The sequence below is a fragment of the Medicago sativa genome, chromosome 7, assembly GCF_051527215.1.
Source record: "Medicago sativa cultivar Bolivia chromosome 7, Bolivia_mono, whole genome shotgun sequence".
NCBI lineage: Eukaryota > Viridiplantae > Streptophyta > Magnoliopsida > Fabales > Fabaceae > Medicago > Medicago sativa.
In genome coordinates this window covers 34,553,169-34,574,774 of record NC_140755.1, presented here as the reverse complement: position 1 = coordinate 34,574,774, position 21,606 = coordinate 34,553,169, and the positions used below count along the sequence as shown (strand labels likewise).

At 34.4% G+C, this 21,606-nt stretch overlaps 1 pseudogene; it reads right to left on the bottom strand.

The window, feature by feature from the left end:
- Nucleotides 1–4,738: 4,738 nt before the first annotated feature.
- LOC146905856 (F-box/kelch-repeat protein At3g06240-like) lies at nt 4,739–5,881 on the bottom strand (annotated as a pseudogene).
- Nucleotides 5,882–21,606: the final 15,725 nt, after the last annotated feature.

Sequence of the window (21,606 nt, the reverse complement as noted above, 5' to 3'; positions counted from 1 at the left end):
CTAATCTAAACCGGACGATTAGGGGGGGAACCTAAGATCGTCATCGGTACATCATTATTTACTTGTTCTATTCCATGCCTTGCACTTGCTTGTAGCATCTCATGCTCTTGTTCATAACTTAGACATTCTTGAAATCATGCTTGCATAATCATAAACATGTTCATAACATAAACTACACTATCGTGCATAAGTTCATTTATTATTATGTTAGCGTTGAACAAACAATCATTATCTTGATTCATTTTACGGAAAGCCCCGGGTGGAGTAACCCCGAGAACAATCCCATCATGACCGATGTACGTACATCAGACTCCCTCGGTGTCGTGCGGGTCCCTTGCGGCTTGTACCGTTCCCCTTGAGTCGAGAACCTCCCGTATCCCCCTGACGTGGATAACAAGAGACACGAGCACCGACATGCGGTTATAATCTTAGTCTTGCGTTTTCGGTGACATGCGGGTCCCTTACGGCTTGAATCGTTCTCATAATGAGAACCCCTTGTATCCCCCTGATGTGGATAGCAAGAGACATGCCACCTACTTATACTTGTCATGGTCTTGTCGTTCGTGAAGATTAAACCTAATCATGCTTGCTTGTTTACCTCGGAACCTTGATCAATCCGATTAGCGGTAAACTCATACTTGTTCATGCTTGCAAATTCTTAATCATGGTGGAGAGATTAACTAATCAAACCACAACTTAATATGCTTGCTATCTTATCTTAATCATGTGCGAAGATAACATACTTCGCGTCTTATCATCTATGGTTCTTGCTAACATGCTAGTTCTCGACTACTATGTCGAGGCTCTAGTTCTTTCCCTTGCTTAATGAATAATTTGCTACCCCATTCATGACATGATCCTCTCTTATGCCATGCCTTACTAACATGCTTAATACTTGCTTCACATCATAAGAATCACGCTTTCTTTGATCATCATTTAGGACCTTGGTTTGAGGGGTTTACTTTTATAAAAGACTGCACAAGAAAACCCAGAACGAAAATACGAATCTGCCTGAAACGAGCAAGCAGCACCAAATGACACTACTTGCTCGCCTAGGCGAGTAACATTACTGGGGAGGCGAGCAACTGCTCTCCATGGCGAGTAGGAGGCGAGCAGAACCCCCTGTTCGGCCTTCTAGCTCAATGTGGCGAGTATTAGCTCGCCGTGGCGAGTTGTGACAGTCCAGAACCCCTAAAAATGGTATTTTTGACCCAAAAACCTCAAACCAAGTGTCTCTAACTGTTTAGGAACATATTTGATCATAGGAAACTTGTAAAACATTCATTTGGCAAGTATAAACATGTTTAGTATGCATTGGCAAGAAAAGGACAACTAACATATACTTGAAAACCCTAAAAACTTCATGATAATCATAATAATATAACATGGCATATTCATAATCCCAAAGGGTAGGAAAACTAGCTATGGAACTCACCTAATACAAGTTTCTCATGGCAGCTCCAAGTTCCATGCTCAAACAACCAAAACCCTAGCTTTCAATCCACTTGCTTTCTTCTCATTTTCTTGTATTCCAAGACATCTTGTTCCTTGCTTAATCATGAAGAAACCACACTTGAATCAACAATGAAACCATAGCATAAACAAACCCTAGCCTCATGAAATTCTTTCTTTAAGGAGAAGTGGTAGAATCATCTCAAACCAAACTTCATATTGCTTCCTTGTTCTTGTTTAAACCATATCATGTACAAACTCAAGCTTCCAACATAATCTTCACTCAACACCCAAAAACCCTAACTTTGAATCCATCTCTAGAGAGGAGGAAAAGAGAAATCAAACAAAACCCAAACTTCTTTAAGCTTAATAGATCATAAAGGAACAAAGTCTAGAAGCTTACCATGGAGGGAAGAAGATTTTGCAAGATTTGGTGGAGAGGAGAGGAAGGGCGATGGGAGAAGAAGAAAAAGAGAGAAGGAAGACTTGGTCAACTCTTGGAGAGAGAAAGGGAAAAGATTATGAGATATTTGTGACCACAACCAAATAAATATCCTTTCACGCGCAATTACCAAATCGCCCTTGCCTTAAACGTGTTAAATCCGACACTGATACTTAATCCGTAATAAGTTGACATCTCATAAAATATTTCCCATTACGCTTACTTTTCTTAAACTTTAATCCTCTGGCACGATCGATTGGTAATATACCGATACTGACAGGCGGGATATTACATAATCATTTTAATCTCTATAGTTTCCAACCAAATCTTTATTTTCTGTTATTTATTTTTATGCAATCAAACCAACTGCCTAGGGCACCATTGAAATTAATACATCCTTTATTTTAACGCTTTTGCCGAGTAGAAATTGAAACAGTCCCTGTGGATACGAACTTATAAATTTTATTACTTCGATGCATTTTTAGTACACTTGCTAAAAGTCTACCAAGTTTTTGGCGCCGTTGCCGGGGACTGTTGAATCATTTCAACTTGGTAATTTCGTTATTATTTAGGATTTCTGTCATTTATATTTTTGTTTACATAGAAAAAAAATTGAAAAAAACATATTATGATTTGATCCCTTCATGTCTATCTCGTTGTACTTTGCTGCTAAAAAGTTTATCCAAGTTTTGTAGCTATGATGGACAGGTTAGTAGACAGGTTACATCTCTATGACACTGAAGAGATTGTTACGTTGCAGTATGAAAAATATATGCTATCTTTGAAGATAAAATATTTGGACAGTAATCTCGCTATTAAATGAGAGATGTGGACGTTATGAGGCAAATCAATCAGGTAGTAATTGTGAAGGGAAGAAAGAGGTGATCAACATCAATTACAATACTCAACTTCAAAATATTTTAGATGATTTCTTGATGTCAAATCAAGTTTCATTTGAGAAGTTTGATGTTCAGTGTGGTGATCTTGTTGAGAAAGCACATGAATCTCAAAGGAAGTTGGTTAAGATGGAGACTGAGTGTCACGAGGTTGTGTTAGAAGAAAATCCAAAAGTGAGGAGGGTTGATAATTTCCCAAAGTCTGAACCAACGGGGGTTAAAGAAATCACTCATTTGCAAATCGATAAATGTCCTTCTTTAAGGTGGGAGAGCTCAAATGACAAAGATTTAGTGGCTGGAGCATGGGAGCATCTGCTGCTTTGTGCCAAATTCATGGAATTCCTACCAAACAAGAGGAAGAAGAATGATGACATATTCTTTCTTTCATTTTTGCCACCCTAACAGTGGTTGAAGCGTCAAACTCAATGACGTAAAAGAAAGCGCTTGGTGGGAGGCAACCCATTTTTTTTTTTTAATGTTTTTTATTTTGCAGGTGTTTTTATTTAGTAAAGAAAAAAAATGAAGAAAAAAAAAGCAAACAAAAAAAAAAGAAAAAAAAATCAGAGTCCACATCAGTTCTTATTTTTTTTCAATAATTTGTCTTTGTCAGATGTCAGTTGTGTCAGTTCTCAGTTTGATTCTCTTTAATTGTTTGCTTGTTTATTTTTAATGAATTTTCTTGTTTCTTGAAATTTTCCAGTTTGATAACAGTTTGTTTCACCAATGATAACATCAAAGTTCATAAGGTGGTAGTGACTTGTGATTTCAAAGGCGAAGTGTACGGCAGTTAAAGATAGGTAGTCACAACTCCCAGATATCATAACTGTAAGGTTCATGGCCAAATTTTATTTTTTTCAATTTACTTATATAGAGTGTTCCATGCTTTTACATTTCTAGAACTTGCATTGTTTCTCTATTGTCGATTGATCTTTGTCATTAGCACACTGAGGCAAAAGTGCTTGGTCATGTGAGCCTTTTGAAGCCTACACTGATATTAATTGTTATGTTTATCCTTTTCTTAGCCAAATTGAGCCAGTAGGTTTAGAACTTTTTGTTCGGTGACAAACTACATTACAAGCTTAGAGACTTTTAGGACTTGTCCCATATTGTTTTTCTGAGTTAGACATTGTAGAATGTTGCTAAATAATAAGTTTGGGGTTGCTATTGGAATTTGCAACCAAGTTTGGGGTGGGGGTACTATTTTCTGCACTATTTTCTTGAAAACAAAAAGTTTATGAAAACAACAGTAAGTAAACTAATATCCCCTATTAACAAGAAGTGGTAATGCTTTAATTAGAACAAAAGAAGCTCATCTAATTATCTCAAAACACTCAACAGGTCATGCAATGATATCAGAAAAGCTGATAGCGAAAGCAATATAAGGAACAATGTCAAAGGACCACGACATTCTTCGTATGAATCAGTTATCATAATCAATTGAGGTATGTATCATAGAGTACTATGCAGTATTCTTCATATGAATCGGGTGCAATGATGAGTGATCTAATTTCCATTAATGTATGGATTTAGTCTCAAGCTGTTAAATTGGTAACTCAAGAATATGGAACGATTTTCATTGGTACACTCAAGAATTCTGGACAAGTCCCAAGCTTTTCTTATAACGTTGCATGGAGTCCTATCATAATAATCATCAAGAGGAGTCAAAGGAATGGTCCCTTGTTCTCTTGTTTTCATATAAAGGACACCACTACTGGGTTCTGGGTTAAGGCTAGCTTTGTAGTATGAAGGACTGAATATCTTCCATACGAACTCGGAGAAAAATACGGCGATATGTTCTAGGAAATCCGTAACGAAAATCTAACTGAAAAATGCAGGCAATGCGCAACATCTAGTGAATGAAAAATGGTTTATATCATAAGAAATTTAAGTCAACATACATGAATTCAAATAAATTTGAACAAGTAAATCAACATGTAGAAACTCACTTTCAACAAATTGAAGCCAAACTTTCAACATAATCCTTGGCATAACACCATGTATGTCCACTAGCTTTCTCTACTCTATTTTCTATCAAATTATAAAGAATTACTTCATCTCCTCCAGAGCATAGTAATATCAGTGTATGTCCATTCTCAGAAAGACATAATGGGAACAATTCATGGTATTTCTCAAGATTCTGACACCTGATTTTAAGGAATTGAGTCCAAGATTGCTCAACTCCAAATTCTGTCATCTGCCATACAACAAAATGAGTTCTCTTGAGCATGTGAGAAAAACAAAGGCGGTCCCTTAATACAGTAAGACTTTGTTGAACAACCGGCAATTCATCAACTTCACGAGGGGGCAACAAGCGCCTGTATGTCTCAGTACTTAGATCAAGGGAGATAATCATAAGTTGTTCAACAGTAAAATCCTTCTCACTATAACCAAAACTCAACTTATTTTGATTAGAAAACTAGTAAACAGTGCCACTCAAATACACACCTTCATTAAAAATAATGCCAAGATAAATAACAACATGAAAACTAATATTTCTCCAAACATTATCACGTAAACTACAAACCTTCACTTCTTTGGAAGAAAAGGCCACCACCTTGTAAGTGTCAGTTGAATTATCATAACCAAATGTGAACCAAAGCCTGTCACGTATGAGCGTTAGGGGTTGGTGAAAAGATCCTAATCTTTGAGATATACTCTTTGTGGCTGGGTTCCATATATGGAACCAGTAGTTTTTATGCTCAGTTGTGTTAGAACGACCAAGCAAACATAGCAATCCATTGCATGAACCAACTATTCGGGTGAAATTATTAAACTCGAGTTGTTTGTAACAGTTGCTGTAGACGGTGATCAATGAGGGGTTCTCTAGTAGATGATTCAGTGGAAAAGTTATGACACTGGAAAGTGAACATGCGTAGTAGTAGGAGGTCAGTGCTATGTGTCTATGTCTTGCGGAACGCTGAAGGTGCAATTTGACGAAAGTGGGATCGGAAGAGATGAGTGTGTTCCATGACTTGCAGACACACCTTAGTCGCATAAGAGATTTGACTGGAGAATATGATAGGACTTCCACGATAACATCATATGGGAGGATTACTCTCGAGATTCGACCGATTTTGGAGTGCTGCGACATAGTTGGTGAGTGAAAAACGAGGGTTTTTGGTTTTGGTGTGGAGGAGGAGGCACAAGGGTTTTAGTTCTCTCAATGCGTACCTTTTATATCCGAAGCAGAAAGTTTTTATTTTTTTTAGGAAAATATCCCACGTAAAAAGAATGTTTTCTTTTTGAAAAAGGAAAAAATGGAAATTACAAAAGAAAAATAAATGATTCAACTATTGCAAATAAATAAGATAAAATATCTTTGGAGTAATTTTTCCTATATTTGAATTCATTCAATTAAATGGAAAAGTAATTTTTCCATTTGAAGAATGTTGTAATGTATACTCATTTCAAATAAAATGAGATCTTTATACTTTTTTTTTTTATAATGATGGTTTTGCAAAATAATGAGATTACGGAAGAAGTTTTTACATCTTAAAATGTGTTATTGAGTGATTAAAGGATTAAATGAGCATGTAGGGAGTGTTTTGAGAAGTTTTGAAGGTGCGCGTCAAAGAGGGGTAAATCTATCCAATATTTTAGGAAAAGATAAGAGCATCTTATCACATACAAGAGTGAGGTGCAATGTTCTCAAATATATTTCTTTCTTACTCGGGAATTATTAGCCTGTGTTTTTAACATTGTTTGTTCGACAAAAAAACATTCTAGTCGAAGTTAGAACTTTATTTTTGGTTTCAGTTCAGAAATAAGTTACATTTGACTGATTGTAATAGGTCTTGGTGTAATGCTCTACTTCTATTAAAGCGATAAATTCAAGAAATAGACGTTACATCTCCAAATATACATGTCATAAACTCATAAATAAGTCACCAACAAAATTCTCAAAACCCGACATATAGGTAAAATCTCAACAACATAAATCATTCCAAAACAACATAAGACTGACATCCTAATCAGAGCCTAATCTAAGACTCTAAACAGGTAAACAGAGGAAGCTCACGCTATCCTCAAGCAACTGACCACGCAAGCTAAAAGATCACTCCTGCACGCCGTCTACCCATTCATACAAACAGGTAGGCGGTCAAAGACCACTGGGGGTTAGCTTCACATCAATCATAATCAAACATAAACAATTCGAAAATATATACATTGAACTAAACTTCAATCAATTGCACAACGGATAATTCAACTTCAAAAAAATATTCATCAACACAAACAAGTTCACAACATCACCATCACACAATGTACCAATCACATTCATTCACCAACACATATGCAAATAAGACTCATGCAAGGACGTATAATGCACCTATACATGATTCCTACATGCATGCGGTACCATCACCAACAAGGTCGTCACCTTTGATGCAACAAAAACATCATAATCGTCGTCATTTTGGATATATAAAATCCATCACCATCAGTCATGTATGCATGAACATATGACTCAACAACAATGCATATGTTCACACAAACAATTCACCACATCATCACCATTATTTAGCATATATGCGTTCATCAACAATATCACCATTAATTAACATAAATGCATTCATCAACATTAACTACATCATATAATTCAACAACTTCATTCAATTTCTCACAATCCAAGTAAAGGAGAAAATACATCACACTATGATAAACATCATATTCAACACCTATCAATCATTCATACATCCTCATATAATCATATAACACTATTCATAAAAGATTTGCAAAGTATTCGGCCTTAAAGATCATTTTCGACAAAGTTCGTCTATCATTTTACAACTTTAAAATAATTGAGACAATTGAAGCAAGACTAAGTAAACAAATCCTAATGCCTAAACTAGGTATACTCTTAAATCACATATGAGTGCAGTTGAGTATACATGTGCGTTTCACCGGCTAGATACGACGAAATCAAACAAATCACAAAGTTCGTCTCTCTTTAACATTTTTCACAAGAATGCCATTTTCAAAGCAAAACAAGTTAAAACTCATTGAAAACAATCACAACTATTTTTAGAAATCATGTATTGAATAAACAACCTTAACCCTACCCCCTTTCCTTGAGAAAAATGAGTTTCAGAAAAATCGACGTTATTAGACACTTTTCAAAAGTTTGAGGTATGATTCATCAAACCAAGTTCAAATCAATTCAATTGATGTTTACAGAGGTTTAGGAAGCTTAATTACATTTAAATACATCAAAAGAATCAGTTTGGAATGGTTCGGATCGACCCCAAAGACCTAAAACCACAAAAAACATGGGTGTTGGTCTATACAACTCGCCTCTAGCTCTCCATGAGCTTGCCTCGCGAGTTGCATCAGTACAACAACCCAAAATTCTGGTTTCCTCACGGGAAAGCCATCCAATTTCATCCCAAAACCCCATTTTTGATTCCCAAACACCCAAATTCGTCCCCAAAGTTTTTCCAAACGTTTAAGAACATAACAAGGCAACCAAAACCATATAAATCTTGAAATCACAACATCATTCCATCACAAATCATCAATTTACCCATTTTTCATAAAATTTTCAAAATAAAAAGAAGAACTTTTATTAATGGAAACAATTGTCACATATAATACCCAAGAACAAAAGATGATGATACAAGTCTGCTAGCTGCTTTTTTTATAGCCTAAAACTAACTTAAGCCCCAAAAAATAAATCACTAGAATGTTCCACAAGGCAAACCGTGGGTTTTAGGTTATAAATATTACAAAAAGGCAGCTGGAACCTTGGCACGACCATGCCTGTCAAGTAAGCAAAAGCAGCAAAAGGGAAGCTGGGTATCGAGCACGACCGTGCCACCACAGGCACAAGTCGTGCCCAGCTCTCTGGAAAATGGCATTTCTTTGAACATTTGGAGGCACGGCCACGCCATTGTTAGGTACGGCCATGCCTGTTATTTTTGCACAGGATCTTTATATTTTTGTCTTCAATCAGCTCAAAAACATGCTCTAGATCCTTTCATCCTTTAATCATGCTCCAAAACCCTTTCTTTTGCTCCAAGGCTCAATCTTTCACCATATTTGTTCCTGAAATTAAATAACAAGCAATGGAAGTAAAATAGTTCTAGAAAGTAAATAAAAACACATAAAATCTAAATAAAATAAACTAAAATAAACACTTAAAAACACTAATTATTGACTTATCAATAATCCGAAAATATCGCATTTACGCCCCATGCAACGTAAACTAGTACCAAGTTCATGGGGTGTATCGTAAAGTTTCGGATTATATAATTCAAAATGAGCTAAAACATTTTGGATTATATAATCCAAAAGGTCAGAGGACAGAACAAAATGCATGTTTTTTTCACTAGTTTTTAACCTGACAGATTTTTTAAACGCAATGTAAGCCCGGTTCAAGAACGCTGATTACGACATGAAGTTGCATATCAATGAACAGTTTAGACAGTTTGTTTTTGCCGGAGACTACCTCTATGCGTGCACCCCCAAAAAAGGTCACCATAAAAGGAGCTCCAAAGAAAATAAACATTTCATTCAATCGACAAAGCGATCACCTTCGCTCTGGGAGATTGTTGATTCCCAGGAACAACAGACACAAGCTTCACAGACAAATTCAATAGGGGCAAGTAGAAGGAGTGCACGGAAAAGCAACATGTCTCTTAATCCTCCTAAGCCAATTCCCAAAAATCCTAAGTCAATTTCGGTCAAAGTCCACATACCACATAAAGACCAAATCCCACTTTGGATGCATGACTTTATTGAAAAGGTGGTGGATGTAGCTGGTGATGGTCATTGTGGGTTCCGTGCAGTTGCGGGTTTACGTAACTTGAGTGTTGACAATCACCAAATGATTTGTTACCAACTGCACAAAGAGCTAATCAGTGAAGGAAATGCTCGGTATTGGCAGATGATTATTGATGATAGGTGGTATAAAGCGGCTTAAACGCTCTAACCTTTTTCGGTATTGGTCCTGCACCACCGGATAAATGGTTGACCATGCCGGATATGGGTTTCCTCATTGCATAGAAATACAACAACGCCGTTGTTCTACTGTCCACTGAGAAAGGGAGATATGAAACCTTTTTTCCTCTATGGGGTAAACCGCCACATACTAAGCAATTGATGTGTATGGCACATGTGAATCACAACCATTTCATGATAATACATTTGAAGGATGGTTGTCTTATTCCTCCCACTTTCCCGCTATGGAGACAACATGCTCGTGATGATGCCTTAAGCTGACATGATAGATATATCAGTCGAATAATGAACTATGTCAGGCGGCGGGTGTTGAAGTCATAGGAGATGACCAATATTTGTACATTATTGAAAATCTTGATCCAGAAGAAAAGGTTGTTGCTGGGAAGAAGGCTGAAGACGGTGTGAAGAATGAAAAGGAAGATAGCTTTAATCTTGATGATATTGACATAGATCATGGGGAATTTTAGATTAAATGTATATCATTAGTTGAAATGTATGTCATTAGGTAAATGTGTAATGATATAAATTCAACTTTTTTTGGTATAATGATATATATATATATATATATATATATATATATATACACACACACACACACACACACACACACATATATATATATAAATAATGATTTTTTGGTATAATTTTATCATAAGTGTCTTTTACATAATTTTATACCTTCAAAAAACAAAATGATGAATCCACAAAAGACATGTAGTTCTGTCTACACTGAGTCAGTTCAGATTTTATAATCCAAACTGAGTTCGGATTATAAAATCCAAAGGGTATTTTAGGAATAAAATAGTCTAATACTTTAGCGATTATAAATTTAATTAAGCCAACAAAGATGTTTGATGATAAGGTTTGTCAGGTTTGGAAGGAGGTCAAGCTATACTGTCACATAGTTTTACATTCTCCATAAATTCTTAGTTTCCTTTTATTTAATGAATATGCACTAATATATAGTTTCCTTTTACTATTTCCCCTTATCTAGATGAGGCCACGTGTCACCCAAAATATGATAATATTTAAAACGAGAACAAGCAAAATAAATAAAACTTAAAAGTTGTCCCTATAGGGCTGGTCAAAGTTTTTCTTAAAAAAACATATTGGATTTCTAGAAGAAATAACATTCACCATGTGATCTTGATTATACGAATCGAGTGAAAGATTTTACATTTGTTTCTAAAATACGATTTTATGATGGTAAACTACAAACCGTCAGATCTTAGTAAAACCTTTTTACTTAACATATATCTAATGGTTGGACTTTGATACTCTAGATGGTTCTATATTGAATAGATCTAAATCATTTATTTTTAATCAAACAATCATAATTTGTGTGCCTACAAAAACTTATGTATACAGAGTATTTGGTCCCTATTACCAAAAAATCTTATATGGAAGCCTCTAGAGTCTTTGTCACTATATAAGTTCTTGGTTTGTAAATTCTTAATCACACTACTTAGTAAAAACTCCCATCCCTTTCTCTCTCTCTCTCTCTCTCTCTCTCTCTCTCTCTCTCTCTCTCCCACAATCCTCCCTCACTCTTCAGGTCTTCTCTTAAATCAACTTTCAACGGTGGTAATTCTAATGGTATGTATACTCATTTCAATTACAATTCGATGTTTTATTCTTTTCAATTTTTCTTATTACAATTGTTATGTTTGTCTCTTAAGACGTGATATGTGTTGTGGATGGAAAAATTTATAGGAATCAACACATTATTCACAGCATGCATGGTCCACCCAAATATCTTGTAAAATAAGTGTAACAATTTCTACCTTCATTGCAATAACAATAAATTATGTAAATCTTGCAGAAAATCTGGTAACATAGATCATCGAATAATCCAAGTGGGTGTTGTTTTATTTGTTAGGTAGATCTATATGATATCTCAATGATCTGTATTTCTATGAGTTAAAGTTTTCTTCATTTTATTTTGTTACATTCAAACAGGTTTAATTCATTTTATCTTTACTTTTCTAAGTAAATTTTAACCACGACAGGTGCAATTTCAAATCATACGTGGATGTTATCTTATAATTAAGTTGTTCATACCACTTTCATTTACAATCAAGTAGAAATCCTTGAAATTTAAAAATAAGTGATTATTATCTCTATAGTTGCATTCTTAAATAAGAGGGGCTCATACCAACCAAAGAGGAATATGATTGGTAAAATTGGTTAGAATAGAGACTCTAATTGAAGAATATGTGAAAGAAATCGTGTGGACTCTTGTTACTTTTGTGCTTTGGCAAACAAGGTAAGTCGTTGGTCTTGATAAATGAAAAAGAAAATTAGATCAAGACAAAAAATATACCTTGTAAGCCAAAGAGCAAAAGTAAGAAGGGTCCATAAGATTTATTCCATATATTCAACAAAGAGAGTCTCTATTCTAACCATCTTTACCAATAAAATTCCTATTTGGTTAGTACAAGCCTTTTTATTAAGAATATAATTGTGGAGCTATGAATCAATTATGTTTGAATTACAAGGATGTGTACATGCTTGTAAATAACAGTGGTATACACAACTACATTATAAGACCACGTCCATATATGATTTGAAATTGCAAGTATCATGGCTCAAATTTATGTAGAAAAAAGTGGAAAAAATGAATTAAATGTGCTTCAATGTAACAAAAATAAAATGAAGAAAATGTAAGACTAAGACATATAGATCATTGAGATATTCTAGCTATCAAATTAAACAACACCCATTTGAATTATTCGATGATCTTTGTGACTTGATTTTATGCAACATCAACATAAGACATTATCATTGCAATCAAGGCAGAACTTGTTACATTCATTTCTAAGACATTTTGGTGGACTTCGCATGCTGTGAAGAATGTGATGATGGCTAGAAATTTTTTCAGCCAGGTCACACATATCATATTTAAAAGACAAACACAACAAATGTAATAATAAAAATTTAAAAAGAATTAAACATAAAATTGCAATTGGAATAAGTATACATTACCGTTCCATATGCCATTGTTGAAAGTTGATTTTGGAGAAGTCTTAAAGAGAGGGAACTTCTTTGCAGAGTTCACAGGAGAACATTTTTGCTCGAAGGTCAAAGTTAAGTTCATGGTTTAACCACCTTTCATTCATAGTTATGATTATATGTATATGTATCTCACTTTAGATTTTTAATTCGATTGTCATTTTAAGGTTTAGTTTGTGCATGCAAAAAAAAAAAAAAAAACTCATTCTTTTGGTCATCTTAGAGGTAATTTTTTGTGATTATCGTATGTTCATTTATGTATATGAATTTCCATTTTGGAGTTATGATTTTATCTATTAACTTGTTGTTCACTTGTGCAGACGCATTGGCTAATATTAGTTGTAGTATGGGATCTACTTTGATGATTTATGAGTCGTGTCCGACTCAATTAAGACATTTGTTAGTAGCTGATCAAATGGGGGTTCCACAACCTCGTATGGTCAATTTGTAATTTGTTTCCTTTGGGCCGTTGGCCATCTTTACAATAAAAAAAAAAAGTTGTGTTGACAACCTGCGTTAGCACATTTTTGTGTGGATCCTCTACAACCAATAAGAGATCACATTTAATATAGGGAGAAGAAATATGGTTATGTTAATAACATGTTTATTTACCTATTTTCTTGTTATGTTTTATTAAATAAATTAGTAGTTTTATTTATGTTTTTCAGAGCTTTTTTTTTGTATAGAAGAGGCTAATTTAGTGGCTCAAATGTTGTGTAGGAATACCACATAGCATCACATAGTACAATAAATAGGTTGCAAATAGTCAAGAACACAACCAACAAGAGTAATAGAAAAAGACACCAAATTCTCACGTTGGGCAACCATTTGAGCACAACGATTTGCCTCTCTAGATGCAAAGCATATCAAACTCATCCAATATCTACTCTGAAGTAATGTGTGGATCTCTTGGAGAAGAATGATCAAATGAATATAAGTGGTATGACCTTTCTTGGCCATATGAAAAAGAGCAAGAGAATCGGTTTCAAAGACGACCTCTATAGCACCCAAATCACGAGCAAGATAGAGACCGCTTCAAAGGGCCTAAGCTTCAGCAATTAGAGGTACTAGGACTGACTTTACAATATAATCCCTTTAATAAATTACAATGATGAACTTGAAGAGTACCTCCACACTCTGATGAACCACTGCTATGTATATGGGAACCAACCAAAAGGCATGAAAAATTGGAATATTACTTGTTCTCAAATATGCATTCGTCGAACTATGATTCTCATCTACCTGATTAATAACTGTTGTTTTTGGATTTTCCAAACTGTTAAATTTGAATTTCCAAATTCTATCATCTACCGAAGTTGTTACTAGGTTGAGTCACGACCAGGTCGCTCTCTTTAAGACGTTTCATGGCACTACCCAAAGTTGTGCAAGGTAGACTATCAACCATGCCGCCTCCAGGATAAAACAAGCCCAGCTACAACTGTTCGATTAACTACTGCACTGTAGAAAAATCGTTCGAGAATTACACCCTCAAATATGGTACTAAGACCACTCTTTAATATTGAAACCATTCAAATTAATATGGTATTATTACCATTCTATTATGGTGCTGAGACCACTCGAATATGGTGTTACCACCATTCTAACTTCTCCAAAACATCAATATGGCACTACGACCACTCAAATATGGTGATACCACCATTTCTCCTTAAATAGAAAATTATTAAAATAATTTATATACTGTTAAGATCATTCTTTAATTCCGACGGGACATTAGTATTACGAAAAGGGACTATGATCTTAATAGTACTCTATATTCCGAAGAATCATATATTATCGAAGGGACTATGAACTTAAGACCAAGGGACTATGGTCTTAAGAACACTCTTAATACCGAAGGGACAGAAAGGAGTAGAAGCAGAAGAAACTCGCTATCGCAAGTCGGAGGGAGAAGTGAAGAAAAGAATTCCCGACAACTCAATGAAATTCTTTTCGGTGTGTAGAATGAATGGGGCGAGCTCTCCTTTTATAGGGAGAGTTTGTAACAAAAAGCGAGTGACTTGGGGATTAAGTCTGCTTAATCCTTAAGCAAACGCGTTTTGTTTCTTAATTGGATATATCCGGAAGTTTCTGGATACTCGTTTTGGATCGGGTCGGATCGTAACAAATTTATTTGTTACGCGTAGCGCTTACGGATAATGATTAAATTAATTAATTAATTAATTTAACATTTTCAAGTAACAAAAAATATATATATTTTGTAAGCGTTCACCCGTTCACAAAATTGGGTACCCCAAGGGCACACCCTTGGAGGTCACTTTGCCCATATATAAACACTTACTAGTTGGGGTGACCCTCCAATGTGGGACATTTTTAAGTCACACCCACACACTAGTTCTTTCATAGTGTTTTTCTTTCCAATTTTCTTCACTAGAATTAACTAGTGTTCCAACAATCCCCCACTTGACTTCAAAATGGTTTCGTAAAACGTTTCCATAAGATTTGCTAATATACAAAGGTGTCGCCAACAACTTGAACCTTAGCATAGTGGAAGGTATTCTGATTTAACAAGAGTTGCTTACAGCATTGAACTCTATCTCAGACATAGAATCCACACACAAACCTTTTCATAGGTGTATTCTAAAAGCCCGTGCGTTTTAAGGCCCTGCACGTGTATCCCGGTTTTAACGAATGCTCTAGGAATTCTGCCTCGAAATTCCATAGGATCGTCCTAAGTTCCACATTCGTATAGGTGAGTCTATCAAGGGTACTCCTGTAGCTGTGCACCCCACTCAACATAGAGTATAGATCTCATTAAGAGTTACTATTATCTCATCCTTCTTTCGCTGCAGGATCATGCTTTCTATATTCTTTATCTCATAGCATGTTCTACCACTTCATGACTTGTTTTTACCCATTGAACCTATTTCTTGGGATCTCCAGTCATGTAGGTCGGGTTACCATCACTTGTGGGCTATAGACATTAGTCCCATCCTACTGGATGTTTCTCAGACTTTCTCTCTATTAAGTCCTTTCGTCAAAGGATCAGCTAAGTTTTCATTCGTACGTACAAAATCAACTCTAACCGCTACATTTAGAGATACACTCTCTAATCGTGCTATGTTTTCGCCTTATCTGTCGTCTCTTACCATTGTAATAACGATTCTTAATCTTTGCAATAGCCGCGGTAGCTATCACAATGAATTAACACAGCAGGTAACGGTTTTTCCCATAGAGGGATCTCAGCTAGCAAGGATCTTAGCCAACTTGCTTCTTCACTAGTTTTCTCTAGTGTTCTCATCTAAGATTCATTCCATAGTGGACTGAGTCAATATCATTTGTTTTAACAAACAACTCCTCTAGTGATGCTCAATGTGCAAACACTATTCGCTAAATATTCATTTGAAAGATGTTCTATTTTATATCTTGTACCATTTAAGTACAATATGTTACTCCTAGTGAAGTAATCTTAGAGTCATAGTCTTCTTAAAGCATCTCATGACTCTTTCTATAGCATGGCAATGCTTCTCATCCGTCTACTAGTAAACTTGCACAAGAGTTTCACGACATCGACAATGTCAGATCTAATACATTTAGTGGCATACCTAAGTGCTGCCAATGATGCTCGTATATTCTTTTTTTCTAGCTCCATCTCAAGTGTTCTTACACTTGGATCATAATATATGATTACAAGTTTACGGTGAAATAATTACATTTCCTTAAGATCTTCTCAACTTTGTGAGATTTATCAAAAAAGTTATCTTTTCTGATCTAGTAATCTTGAAACCAAGAATTACTTCAATTTTTGTCTAGGTCTTTCTTATCAATGTTGTTGATAAACAATGATTTCACATAATTCATAACATGAATCTTTAAATCAAATATGAGCATGTCGTCTTCATAGAGACATATGATCGTGCAAATATTATTTGTCACTTTCATTCACTTTATACTCATTCGATAGCATTAGAATGTCAAATTTTTCATGTCATTCCTTAAGAGTTTATTTTAGACCTCACAAAGAATTATCTAACTTACAGACTTTGTTTTCTTGTCCATGAATCGCAAAATTTTTAGGTTGTTCAATATAGATTTGTTCTTCTAGTTCACCATAAAAAGGCAACTTTCACATCCATTTGGAGTACTATCGAGTTATAAACGGCGGCTAAAGGGACTAGTACTCTTATGGATATGATTTTCGTGATTGGTGAGTGAATGTCGAAGAAGTCTATTTTTTTTTCTCTGTCTAAAACCTTTGACTATAAGGAAATCCTTGTATTCATCAACCGTCCCTTCAGGTTTTAGTTACCTTTTCGAAATTCCAAATACAACCGATTGATTTTGCAACCATGAGTCAAGTCAACTAAGTTTCATGTTTTGTTAGACTCTAGAAAATCCATTTCATCGTTTATTGCTTCTTGCCATAATTCAGCATCCATTAAGGATATAACTTTTTAAGGCTTAATGGATCTTCTTCCATTGTATAAACCAAGTTCATACTCGTTAGCAATTTTAGATTTCTTATCTCCTTGAGGTTCTATAACATCTCGTATGATGTTTTCATAACTATTTCTAATTACATGAATGTGATTAGATATAGTGGCCCCACTAGTTCTTAAGTTTTAGAAGGGAATTTATTTTGCCCCCACTAATGTCGTGCTTCCATTAGAGCCCCCACTAGTGCCCCCACTATTCTTTAGTTAAAGGGGTAAATATTTACATAGAATTCGACATCTTTTAAATTTTATGATCACTTTAACATTTAGGTCATAAAACCTATATGTTTCGTTATTTATCGCATACCCGATGAATACATATTCATAGGCTCTACTAGTGAGTTCAACTCTCTTGGGGTCCAGGATCTAAATATAGTCCAGACAATCCCAAGTTCAAAAATAAGACAAGTTGGATTGTCTTTTCTTCAAAAATTTCTTAATTAGAATTTTTGTTCTTAGACTTGGGTACTCTATAAATTTCAATTTTCGTTATAAAAATTGAACATTCAAGCACATCAATTTTATTTTCCAAAATTCACAGTCATCAATAAATATGATAAAAATATCATTTTATCATTTCTAATTTATGTGTCATCAAATTAACACATATCATAATTTATTATGTTTAGAGATTCAATTCTCTAAATTCTGATTTATATGAACTTTTGGTTCATATATCTTGACTGCAATAAATAAAATTGTCTAATTATATAACGTTGGAATTAAGTCCAAGTTACTCAAAAATTAAACTCCTGTTCATGATCAATTTTGATATGTCAATCACACAACTAATAAAATAGAAGGATAATTTAATTTTTAACATACCATCAAAGTGCAATCTTTTTCCACAAGAATGCATGATACACAAGTTTCTCTTTAAGTCTGAGTCAACTCAGTCTTATTCAATAGAAATCTGAAATTCAGAGTCTTTCTAATATTTAGAGCATCCAACATGTCTAGATATCCAGTATGCCATTAAATTTATGGCAATTCTTGTTATTGTTTTAAAATAACACGTTAGGGACATTAAGTTTTATATAAAATAAAACTTTATCATTTTCCATTCTTTGTTACTATTTTTGTAACAAATGGAACTAAATTATTTTTTTCTTGTTTTTGTAACAAAAAATACGCGACGCTCGTATTATGAGCTCCAAACGTTTTTTTCTCATGTTTTGTAACAATAAAAACTTGTTTGGTTCTGTAACTAATAATTTGTTTTGTAACAAATTATTGCTTTCATCAAATAAAATTTTAGTGTTGTCGATTGAAACAACAATCACTTCATCGTTTCAGTCGAAAGATGTAAATCTATAGCTTGATTTATCCTTAATGTGTTTAGGGACAACTTAACCTCAATATGTAACTTCTTCGGTAGACATAGCAGATCGAAAACGTCTTAAAATTGTTGTTTTTGGATTTCCAAACTGTTAAATTTGAATTTCCAAATTCTATCATCTACCGAAGTTGTTACTAGGTTGAGTCACGACCAGGTCGCTCTCTTTAAGACGTTTCATGGCACTACCCAAAGTTGTGCAAGGTAGACTATCAACCATGCCGCCTCCAGGATAAAACAAGCCCAGCTACAACTGTTCGATTAACTATTGCACTGTAGAAAAATCGTTCGAGAATTACACCCTCAAATATGGTACTAAGACCACTCTTTAATATTGAAACCATTCAAATTAATATGGTATTATTACCATTCTATTATGGTGCTGAGACCACTCGAATATAGTATTACGAAAAGGGACTATGATCTTAATAGTACTCTATATTCCGAAGAATCATATATTATCGAAGGGACTATGAACTTAAGACCAAGGGACTATGGTCTTAAGAACACTCTTAATACCGAAGGGACAGAAAGGAGTGGAAGCAGAAGAAACTCGCTATCGCAAGTCGGAGGGAGAAGTGAAGAAAAGAATTCCCGACAACTCAATGAAATTCTTTTCGGTGTGTAGAATGAATGGGGCGAGCTCTCCTTTTATAGGGAGAGTTTGTAACAAAAAGCGAGTGACTTGGGGATTAAGTCTGCTTAATCCTTAAGCAAACACGTTTTGTTTCTTAATTGGATATATCCGGAAGTTTCTGGATACTCGTTTTGGATCGGGTCGGATCGTAACAAATTTATTTGTTACGCGTAGCGCTTACGGATAATGATTAAATTAATTAATTAATTAATTTAACATTTTCAAGTAACAAAAAATATATATATTTTGTAAGCGTTCACCCGTTCACAAAATTGGGTACCCCAAGGGCACACCCTTGGAGGTCACTTTGCCCATATATAAACACTTACTAGTTGGGGTGACCCTCCAATGTGGGACATTTTTAAGTCACACCCACACACTAGTTCTTTCATAGTGTTTTTCTTTCTAATTTTCTTCACTAGAATTAACTAGTGTTCCAACAATAACTTTGGACCAAAGAGTGTGATCCAATAAATAGGAGCATTTTACTACTTTATGTTTTATTTTCAATAAATAGGAAATATAAAATGGAACTATGATGAAAATATTGCATTTGTTGAAGTCTTAATGACTATGATTGAGTTTATGATAATGGAGGCCTTCTTCAATGAAATATTTTACACTTAAGCCTTGTAACTACAAGAAATGGCAGGAACTCGTACCCCTAGTTCCTACAAATTGGCATGTATCTTTGTATTTGGACCAAGCTTCCACCACTATAAACTCTAGCAAAAACTCTTGTAATTTTTCATTTACATTTTAATAAAATTTTCTTCTTATTCTCATTCTTCTTTTATTTCATTAGTTAAGCTTATCAATATAATGAGTGAATAATCACCTTTGCTGTCTTTGGGCTTATGGAAAGTAATTCAAGGATGAACTTTCTATAATCTCTTTCAAAGTCCAGTCTAATCTTATTACTTTTAGGAAAAACCAAGGCAACAACTTTTGTTAAAAGACAAAGGATGTTGCCGAACTTATAATATTATACAAGGGTTTTCAAACATGAGAATAATCTAAAGAATATTGGAGACTTAGATTGTTGTTTGAAATTGCATCGGGTGTTGGTACACCCTTAGCCATAGATGAACCTACCAAAACTAGAATTTTTTCCCCACTATGCTCGTTTTTTAGTGAACATTGATTTATCTCATAAAATTTGCAACAATGTTTTGGTTGAAAGGGAAGGGCGTGTATTCTATGTTTAGTTTGCGTATGAAAAACAACCCCTTTTCTACAATAACTTGCAGACTTATTGGTCATTCAAAACACCAGTCGTCACCACCATGTAGCTAGTCATAGAAATGTTACTAATAAAGAGAAAGTCCTTCCCGTGGATTTTCTTGCAGAGGTGAGGATAACTTTTCTCTTTATTGAATCCCAAAACGTACCTTTCCACTTATTTTGGATAAACTGTTCACCATAGGTGGCACTTCAACAAAATTTTCAATTATTTTTTTAGAAATTTTTTTTTTATAGGGGGGTGGCCCGCTTAAAAATCAATCATTGCTAATAACCTAAATAATATAATTAATTCCTGATTTGGTTGTTTTAATCCATGTGTTCTGCACAACTTGTGGTGTCTATCATGTTAGCGCACTTTCCAATAAAATTTATAGCTTGCCATTTTTAAGAAATTCAAAAAGCCTATTAGACTACACAAACAATATTAAAAACAATGCAGCCTATAGAGGCTCCAACCTATAAAGAAAAAAAACATTATTTTAAACACTATAAAGACAAGTTGAAAGTCTTGTCTTATTTGATTTTATTTTTCTATAAATATATGATGTTTTTATTGCAGTGATCTATCCTTTTCTATTTCCTTCCACTTCTCTATTGCTTTGTTGCTGAAATCTTCACTTTGTCCATAATTCATCTAATTGTTCTGCTATATGTTCAATTTCCCATTTCCTTCCACCTCTTTATCTTTAGGTTGAGATTTGGCAGGTTCAATGAAACAGAATTTAAACAGAATTTTCAATTATTTTTTTAGAAAAAAGTTTTTTATAGGGGGTTGCCCGCTTAAAAATCAATCATTGCTAATAACTAGCCAAGTACACCTAAATAATATAATTAATTCCTCATTTGGTTGTTTTAATCCAAGTGATCTGCACAACCTGCGGTGTCTATCATGTTAGCGCGCTTTCCAATAAAATTTATAGTTTGCCATTTTTAAGAAAGTCAGAAAGCCTGTTAGACCACACAAACAATATTAAAAACAATACAACCTATAGAGGCTCCAACCTATAAAGAAAGAAAAAACATTATTTTAAACACTATAAAGACAAGTTCAAAGTCTTGTCTTATTTGATTTTATTTTTCTTTAATATATGATGTTTTTGTTGCAGTGATCTATCCCTTTCTATTTCCTTCCACTTCTCTATTGCTTTGTTGTTGAAATATTCACTTTGCCCATA